At 42.6% G+C, this 9,531-nt stretch overlaps 1 pseudogene; it reads left to right on the top strand.

Annotated features, from left to right (window-relative positions):
* The first annotated feature begins 948 nt into the window (after positions 1-948).
* On the top strand, positions 949-1,067 carry LOC148442000 (5S ribosomal RNA; annotated as a pseudogene).
* Positions 1,068-9,531: the final 8,464 nt, after the last annotated feature.

Genomic DNA, 9,531 nt, shown 5'->3' with positions numbered 1-9,531 from the left:
GTAATGAACAACTTGATATTTATGCAACCAGGTTTAGAGAAAAAGAGTATCCGGAAGCAATCATCAATACAGCTATGCAGAAAACGAAAAACCTACAGAGAAATAATCTACTACAATATAAGACGGAGAAACCACAAAAAGAAGAAATGGTACCATTTATTACAACATATAATGGACACGAGAATCATATTAAAAAATCTCTTAACAAAAACTGGAATATCCTTCTGATGGATCCTTTACTCCAAAAGATCCTACCGACAAAACCACAGATTATATATAGAAAATCAAGGAACTTAAAAGATTTACTGGCACCGAGTATGCTGAGGGATAAAGGAAATGAAAGACCAACTATGAACACTTTGAAGTGCAATGGAAGCTATAAATGCGGACATTGCAATATTTGCAAATTTCTTCACCCCAAGAGAAAAACATTCACGAATTCGGACGGATCTAAGGAATACACTATAAAGAATTTTATGAACTGTAACTCCACATCAGTGATATACCTGTTAGAGTGCACATGTGGACTCAAGTACATAGGAAAAACCAAGAGACCACTAAAAATCAGAATTCAGGAGCACATTAGGAACATTAGAAACAGAGTTGAAGGACATGCAGTCTCCAAACACTTCTCAATAAAACATAATTCGGATCCCGAAGATATCACCTTCAAGGCAATAGAACACGTTACTCTGGGAGAAAGAGGTGGGGATTTGGGCAATCTGCTATCAAGAAGAGAGATGTTCTGGCTGTTTGAACTGGACACACTGGCACCTAAAGGCTTCAATGAATACTACGAAATTGCTCCTTTCTTGTGATATGCTCCATTCCTATCTACCAATATACCCCCAGGTTATGGAGGGGCCTGAGTAGTACCCTGAAGGTTCATCTTCTGAGGGAAGTCCAGGTTTGGTAGAATATCTGGCATTATGGACCATCGAAATATGTATTTGCTGCCATACCATCATGTGTGAGCCCAATCTCGTCCGATCTTGGAAGCAAAGCATGATTGGGCCAGGTTAGTACCAAGGAAGGTAACCCATTGAGAATACCTGGTGCTGCAAATTCAGCCGGCGGTTTGGAATATAACCAGGCTAGAGAATGATAATGCCTAAAAAGGGAATTATAGCATATTCACAATTGCAAGCCTTAAGGCCAAGGAGTGATTAATGATATCAGAACTTTACAATTCTAACTACCCAATTGAATGGAAAGAGGTGGATCTTGGGTTTGACTTATATGATTATCCAAGAAATCCTTAGAGTCTTTGGAACCTCCCCTTCAAGAAAAAGAGTAAAAGAATGATCCCCATACTTCAAGTACATCTTAAAACCGATTGTAACTATCTAACTGGATGAAAAGAGGTCGTTTGTCTGAGTCGGACCAATATGAAAATCCAAGAAATTTTCAGAGTCTTTGGAACCTCTTCTTCAAGGAAAAGAGTGAAAGAATGATCCCCATACCTTAAGAACATTTCACAACTTATTATATCCCTGAATTTCTGCTCCTCTTGGTTGAACTTTTAAAGAAATTCCTTTTTGGAATAAATATCTAAACAATATCCAATATAATTATATACATAAAACAATTCAGTACATATTCATAGTGTTTTTAGATCAAACTATTAATATATTATTATTCTAATATATATCTATGCCTAAGGAGAATGTTATACTTAGACTAATCATTTAATGATCTAACCTATATATCCAGCATCAAAACAGATTACCCTCCTTAAATGGAATGCTTATCCTTTATTATTTTAGTTTCAGATAATATGGAAGACACCACCTACTCATTATTCATACTTGGGCAAAAAACATACTAATTCTATAGACAAGAAGGGCGGAAGCATTAAGTCCGGAGAAAACAATGGGGCGGAAGAGCTCAACACATCTATTAAGTAAGGGCGGAAGTGATGTGCCGCGTCCTGGAGCGAAACGACAGAAGGGTTGGTGGAAGTGACACGGCTCACCTCCGAACACGTCAACACACGGCGGGCGGAAGTGACGTGCCCAGTTCGGAACACGAGGAAGAAAACGGAAGTGCTTGATCGCGCGCTATGGTTTAACACAGCTGCCGGGAACGGATGTGACGCTCCAATTAAGGGCAGAGGCCAGTTCACAAAGGGCGGAAGTTGAACTTAAAAGATCGCCGTTTGACTATTTATAACTAACATTTCTTTATGGGAAACCCTGTAACACAAACTATTTTAAATGATGGCTTGCTGAATTATGAAATCGCTTGGTTTTGAGGTCTCCCTAAGACAAAGGAAGTAGGGTGAACACCTGACTCTCATTTGAACTCAGTGTGGTATGAATACAGGACCACCACACTGAAGCAATATCCCCTTGATGAAGTCATAGTGACGAAACGCGTTGGGACTGTTGGCTGCCTCATGCACTGTGGAGAACTACCTCTCTCCTTCAATCAGATAAGCTGCTTAAAAATATCAACTTTCCTCTACTTTGTTTTTATCTATTTACTGCCAGTCGTTGTTTTTATGGTCATATTTATTTATATATTTTTATGTGCACTGTTTTTCAATAAATTGTCATAATTTTTATTATACTTGGCACTAGCACTTTGTTTCAGATTCATTATATTTTTGCACTAGCACTTTGTTGTCTATATGAGTTCAACAAAAAATTTTTTTTTTTTTTTTTTTTTTTATCTAGATGTAATCAGATATATCATATTTTGCATTAAGCACCTTGCTATTTATTGGTTTATTATATTTATTAATTAGCGTGAAACACGCCCCTCTATATGGTTTGAGGTATAACTACATTTGTAAACCATTAACTTATCTACTGTACATTTTACTGTGTGTGAATTTACACATCTAGCAAACTAGTCGCCTGATTGTCAATTCTCTTGTTTTTCATATATATATATGTATATAGAAGAAAAAAGAACGGCGGCACTTGGGGTCTGTAAAAAAGAGTTTAATGTGTACCCAACACACCAACGTTTCGGGGTCGCACGCCCCTTTGTCAAGGTAAACAGCAGGTGAAGAAAGAAAAGAAAAAGGAGCTTACCTTATACCCGGAGAAGCCCGCCAGGAGTGAGGAATCAGGACGCCACCCGGGACTACACGTGACGCTGCCGGAGTCCCGCACTGAAGACGTCATTGCGACTGGCATCACTGGTGACCAAGGAGACCAGGATGCTAGCGCTGTGACGCGGCTTTTCCACTGAATCTTTGCCTCAATGTTCCTCTCTTTTGGAACAAATAAAGAGCTTCTTGAAGAGTTCAGTACCTCCTGTTTCTGTTTCTTGGGAGATCATGGGAAAGATGTGGGGATGCACCAATCCTATAAAGGAAGTCTTGAGGGGGAATAGGGACTTACATTATTTGGGATGTTTTAAAATAACATTTCAACAATACATTTTATGCATGTCTAAATATAATACATTATACGATGGTATTTCCTAGTTCAGGGTGTAATACAGTTCTACATTTACCTCAGTATTCACATTGTCACTACTGACCACCATCATAATTTCGTTCTTCCGGTTTACCTTATCTTCACATTTTCCACACTTCAACACAGTAGGAACACACCTGACACATATGCCAATTACTATGATGACAACCAGAATGAGGATCAGGAGTTTACCTATGCTTGCGATCATTTCCTGGACCCATTCTCCTAGACCTGAGAACCATTTCACTGGGTTCAACCATGAAACCCATCCTTCTATCTTCTCCCCTACTTCAGCCACTGAAGCATTATGGTTCTTTTGAAATTCCCATTTTAGCTGCAGAATTTCATCCATCTTGTGGTCTATTACCTCCTTAGGGTCGCTGGTATCGTTTGTAATGTAAGTGCAACACTTTACACCAAATTGGGTGGCCAAAGTTACACAATACCCTCCAGTAACAGCTGTTAAATAATTTAACACTAGCCTGTGTTGCACCAGTTCTTTCTTGTACGCTTGCAACTCCCTACCTGTATACCTGAATGTGTCATCATACATCTCGGTGATATTATCTATTAATTTAGCAAGATCTTGGATATGTCTAAAATTTAGTGTACCCCGAGCGATCCTGGTGGGATCCAATGCAACTAAAACTTGAAAGCCAGTTGTCTCACTAATTAACTGTGTGGCTTTATGCACATCACCAGGTATCATATTTCTTTTGTCTCTGTGTTCATACTGTGCGTGAAGATATGGTGATGGTGTGTTTTTATGAATACCAAGCATTTCAACATGTGTGAGTGTCATAACCTCTGGGACTATTCTTCCCAGATAACATAAACAATTACTGTACTGAGTTTGGTCAGATACTCCCCTGATTGGCATAGCACTCCTCTTTTCGACTCTACTCCATCAATTCTGCCATTAGCTCCCATCTCCTCTATCAGTCCCCCATCACAGAAACCAGAAATCCCCGAACAAACCAGGATGATGGAAACTCTGGAAGAGAATATAACAATGAACACAACAGACCAGTCCATCGCCGTAGCAAGGACCTGCAAATTTCTTTAGCTCAGGTATCTCACTACAACCTTTTAATCCTCCTGGAACAATCTCGCGATCTACAGGTCCATGTTATCAGCCTCGTCTCCGCCTTGTTTCTCCACCGGTTGGTTGACCTTTTTGCACTGAGTGGAATGGACCCAGGTATCTCTCTCGGCCACCTTCAAAGTTGTGGTACTCGTCAGCAACACCTGATACGGACCCTCCCAACGATCAGTCAAACAACCTGAACGCAACAAATTTCTGATCATAACATATTCTCCAGGTTCAACATCATGACAGTTTGTTTCAGGCATATCACGGGACAACAATTTCAGTTTCTGCTGTTGCTGTTTTAACTGTTTACTCATTGATATAAGATACGTTACAGTTACCTTGTTGTTACCTTTCAAATCTTCCTGCGGACTTATAATCAAATGAGGTTGTCTACCAAACAGTATTTCAAAGGGGGACAGATTTAGAGGGGGTCTAGGAGTGGTCCTTATGCTATGTTTGACCAACGGTAATGCTTCTGGCCATCCTAGTCCAGTCTCTGCCATGGTTTTACTTAGTTTGTTTTTAATAGTTCCGTTCATCCTCTCCACCTTGGCACTGGCTTGTGGTCGGTAGGGGGTGTGAAGTCGACTATTAATACCCATCAGCTTACACATATTTTGAAAAACATCACCTGTGAAATGAGTACCCCTATCACTCTCAATAATTTTAGGGATACTGTATCTACACACAAACTCCTGATCAATTCTTTTGGTATTGAACGCAGCAGTATTAGTGGCAGCTGGGTATGCCTCAACCCAATTGGAAAACACGTCAGTGCACACTAATACATACTTGAGATTCCTACAGGGTGGTAATTGAATGAAATCAGTTTGTATTACCTGGAAAGGTCCGTCAGTCGGAGGAATGTGAAATGATTTGGTAGGGGTCGTTTTCCCAATGTTTTTCCTCAAGCAGGTCAGACAGGACATTGCTCTCTTTTCCGCTTGAGAAGACAAACCCGGTGTGCACCAGTATGCTCTCACCAATTTGCACATACCTTGCTTTCCCAAGTGAGTCAGACCATGCGCTGCCTCAGCCAAGCTCGGGTAGTATGCCTTGGGAGCCACTGGCTTACCTTGTCCATCTCTCCAGAGTCCAGAAGACTCTTGCCCACATCCCTTGGACCTCCAGACTGACTTTTCCTGGGTAGAACACAAATTTTGCATCTCAATTAATTTCAGCATATCAATTGTTTGGAAAGTCATGATTTGTTCAGTTGGTACATTCATTTTTAACCCTGCTGCCCATTTTGCAGCTTCGTCTGCCCTGTTGTTGTCTGCCCTGTTGTTGCCCAGTGACACCGGATCATCTTCACATGTATGGGCTTTACACTTAATTACTGCCACTGCCTTTGGCAATTGGATTGCTGTTAATAGTCCTTTTATATGTTTGGAATGTGCTATTGGTGTGCCTGCTGCTGTCATAAAATTTCTCAGACGCCATAAGGCACCGAAATCGTGTACTACTCCGAAGGCGTACCTAGAGTCAGTATAGATATTAGCAGATTTACCTTTCGCTAATTCACACGCTCTCTTTAGTGCCACCAGTTCCACCACTTGTGCCGAGTGTGGTGGTTTGAAAGGTTGGCTTCTATGATGTCTTTGTCATTTACAACAGCATAACCTGTACATAATTCTCCAGTGTCAGTCTGTCTATGACAACTCCCATCCGTGTAAAATGTCACATCTACATTTTCTAAAGGTGTATCCCATATGTCAGGTCTTGCAGTCAAGGTCTGATTCAGATATTCCATACAATCATGTGTATCAATATACCTACAGAACTCACCTGCTGCCAATGGCTCACCTCTCTCCACCCTTTGTGCATCATGTTGCACATATGGTAAATACGTAGCTGGATTTAACGTACTGCACCTTTTGATGGTGATGTTTGCAGGTGCTATTAAGCTAGTTCTCATTTTGTGAACCTAACTGAGGAGACATGTCTGGTTTGGGCAGAGTTTAGCAAAGCAGATACAACATGGGCAGTATAGACTATCATATCATGCCCTAGTACTACATCCTCACTCTTACTGACCAATAGAGCGGTAGCTGCTACACTTCTTAAACACGTTGGGAGTGATCTTGCCACAGTGTCCAACTGTGCACTGTAGTATGCTACTGGCCTACTGGCATCACCATGTTTTTGTGTGAGGATGCCTGCTGCACAACCATCGGCTTCTGTACAATACAAATCAAAAGGTTTTTCATAATCAGGTATTCCCAATGCAGGTGCATTTGTCAGACTCTCCTTAAGATTAAGGAAAGTCTGCTCTGATTCCTCTGTGTGTATGACATGATCGGGCTTTGAGGAAGAGACTAAGGCCCTCATTCAGAGCCGTACGCTCTGAGCAGAGCGCACGCTCTGAATGAGGGCCGGCCTCCATAAAAATGGAGCATCCTCCTGGACTCTCGTATAGCTGTGGGTCACCACCCACAGGCTATACGAGCGTGCAGTTTGATGGCCGCGATGGTCTTGACCATCGCGACCATCGAAACTGTGAGCCGGAGCCTGCGGTTGAGGTTTTCAACCGCAAGCTCTGGAGTGATTTTGGCTCTATCAGAGCCAAAATCACTCCCACTGACATCACTAGTGATGTCAGTGGGCTGGCTTCTGATGAAAGGCGTTCCCGTGGGAACGCCCCCGTCAGGGAGGCACGCCCCCGGCACGCCTACCAAAGGGGGCGTGCTGTCAATCAACATCGACAGCACGCCCCCTTTGATCAGACACAACAAGCGAAGGACTTTCCTTTGCTCGTCGCGTCTGGCGCATGCGCACGACAGAGCTCCCTCCGTCGTGCGCATGCTCAGTCCAGAACATCAACCCACTTGCGAGCGGACAGCCGCTCGCGAGTGGGTCTGAATCAGGCCCTAAGTCCTGTAATGGCAAGGCCAAAATAGAAAAACCTGGTATCCACATTCTGCTGTATCCACACATTCCCAAGAAGGTACGAATTTGCTGTTGGTTCTACGGCAGTGTCATGTTCTGTACGGCCTGGATTCTGTCATTTGTGAGATGTCGTAACCCCTGAGTTAGACAGTGTCCCAAATATTTAACCCTGGACTGGCATGGCTGTAGTTTGTCCTTAGCAACCTTGTGTCCTGTTTACGAGAGATGAAGCAACAAAAGTTTAGTATCATTTAAACATGACATAAACGAATCAGAACATAAAAATAAATTGTCCACATATTGTATTAGAACAGATCCATTGGCAGGTTGAAAAGATTGTAAACAGTAATGTAAGGCCTGGGAAAAGATACTGGGGCTGTCTATGAAACCTTGGGGCAATCCATGTGTATTGTACACCCCTGTATGTGAAAGCGAATAGGTACTGACAGTCAGGATGAAGAGGCACAGAGAAGAAAGCAGAACAGAGGTCAATGACAGTGAAATGGGTTGTATTTGGTGGGATCTGCATGAGAATGACAGCTGTATTTGGCACGACGGGAAATTGGCTCTCTACCACCTTATTAACCCCTCTAAGGTCTTGTACCAGCCTATAACCCCTCCCACCACTCTTCTTTACAGGAAAGATGGGAACTGTTGGCTACACTAGCTGTACGAACTAAAATTCCCTGCTGTAACAATCTCTCAATTATAAGATAAACCCCTAATTCTACTTCCTGTTTTAATGGGTACTGGGGAATTTTTGGAGCTTGCCTACCACTTTTTAAATTTACCATTATGGGACTTACGTTTGCCATTAATCCAGTGTTCTGTCCATCCTTGGTCCAAAGTGAATCTGGAATTTGGGACACCATTTGATCTACCTGAGATGGATTCTCACTTAAACTGGTAGAGTGATACATTATCCTTTGGGGAGTGTCCAGCATATCCCGCACCTCATGTGCAACTCTCTCTGGGATATCTAAAGATACACCATCAGGGGTACAATATATGACACATCCCATCTTACATAACAAATCTCCTCCCTGTAGGTTAGTAGGAGCCGCTGCTGCCAGGAGAAAAGAATGCCTGGTATGCAATGGCCCTATAGTGACCTCTGTGGATTTTGTTAAAGGATAATGTTGCACTTAACCCGTTACGCCCATTGCTGGTACTGTCTCGTTGGTTACCTGTAAATTAGTGGGAGATTTTATCACTGACCTGGTCGCCCCCGTGTCTTCAAGAAAAGGATATTTAGTACCAGCTACATCAACCATCATTACCGGTTCTTCCCTAGTACTTCCCGTTAACCTGACTATCTGTAGACTACAGGTATGACCTGACTCCCACTCTCCAATAAAGCATTAACAGCCACAATTGGAGCTGGTGCCTGTTGGACATTTGCTGGTCTCTGTGTATATCCCTTATGGGGATATCCAGGTGCTCCCTGATTTGGGGGTCCTACCCTCTTCGCTGTACAGTTCCTACTTACATGTCCTGGCTGGTTGCAATTAATGCACTTCCGTGAGTGGGGTGGATGAAAGGATTGTTGTGTGGGTTGAGCAGGAGGGAAAGGTGGTGGGTATGGGTAAGGATATTGAGGGAGATATGGGGGTTGTGGATAGTATGGGAATTGTGGCTGTGTGTGATAAGTGGGGTAGGGCTCTGTTTGCGGTGGTGTAGGATTAGTGAGGGCGTGTAACTGTTCAGGTGCAGGTGCTGGTGAAGGTGCAGGTGTGTCTGCTGGCTGTGATGTTACCGTCATTCCTTCTAGAGCTTGAATACTAACAGCCATTAGTTTCTCGCTCTGGATATCTCTCTTTTTAGAGATGTTCTTATCATGTTCAATTGTGGATTCTATGAGGGTGTCTACAGTGACTCCCCTCCAGCCAGGCTGTGAGGTCTGAACCTGGGTCTTTAGGTTCTCTTTAAGACCATCCATGAGTACAGTGACAATCATTCCCCTGTGGTGAGTGCTATCTTTAATATCTTCTAACCCAATGTACTGGGTGATAGCCTGCAGAGCCCGGTCACAATAATCTTCTGCAGATTCACTCTCTTTCTGTTTTATGGTGAAAATTTTGCTCCAGTTAACTACTTCTGGAAAATATACACCCAATT

The sequence above is a fragment of the Taudactylus pleione genome, unplaced genomic scaffold (assembly GCF_031769625.1).
Source record: "Taudactylus pleione unplaced genomic scaffold, aTauple2 ptg001661l, whole genome shotgun sequence".
NCBI lineage: Eukaryota > Metazoa > Chordata > Amphibia > Anura > Myobatrachidae > Taudactylus > Taudactylus pleione.
This window is presented reverse-complemented; position numbering and strand designations above follow the sequence as displayed.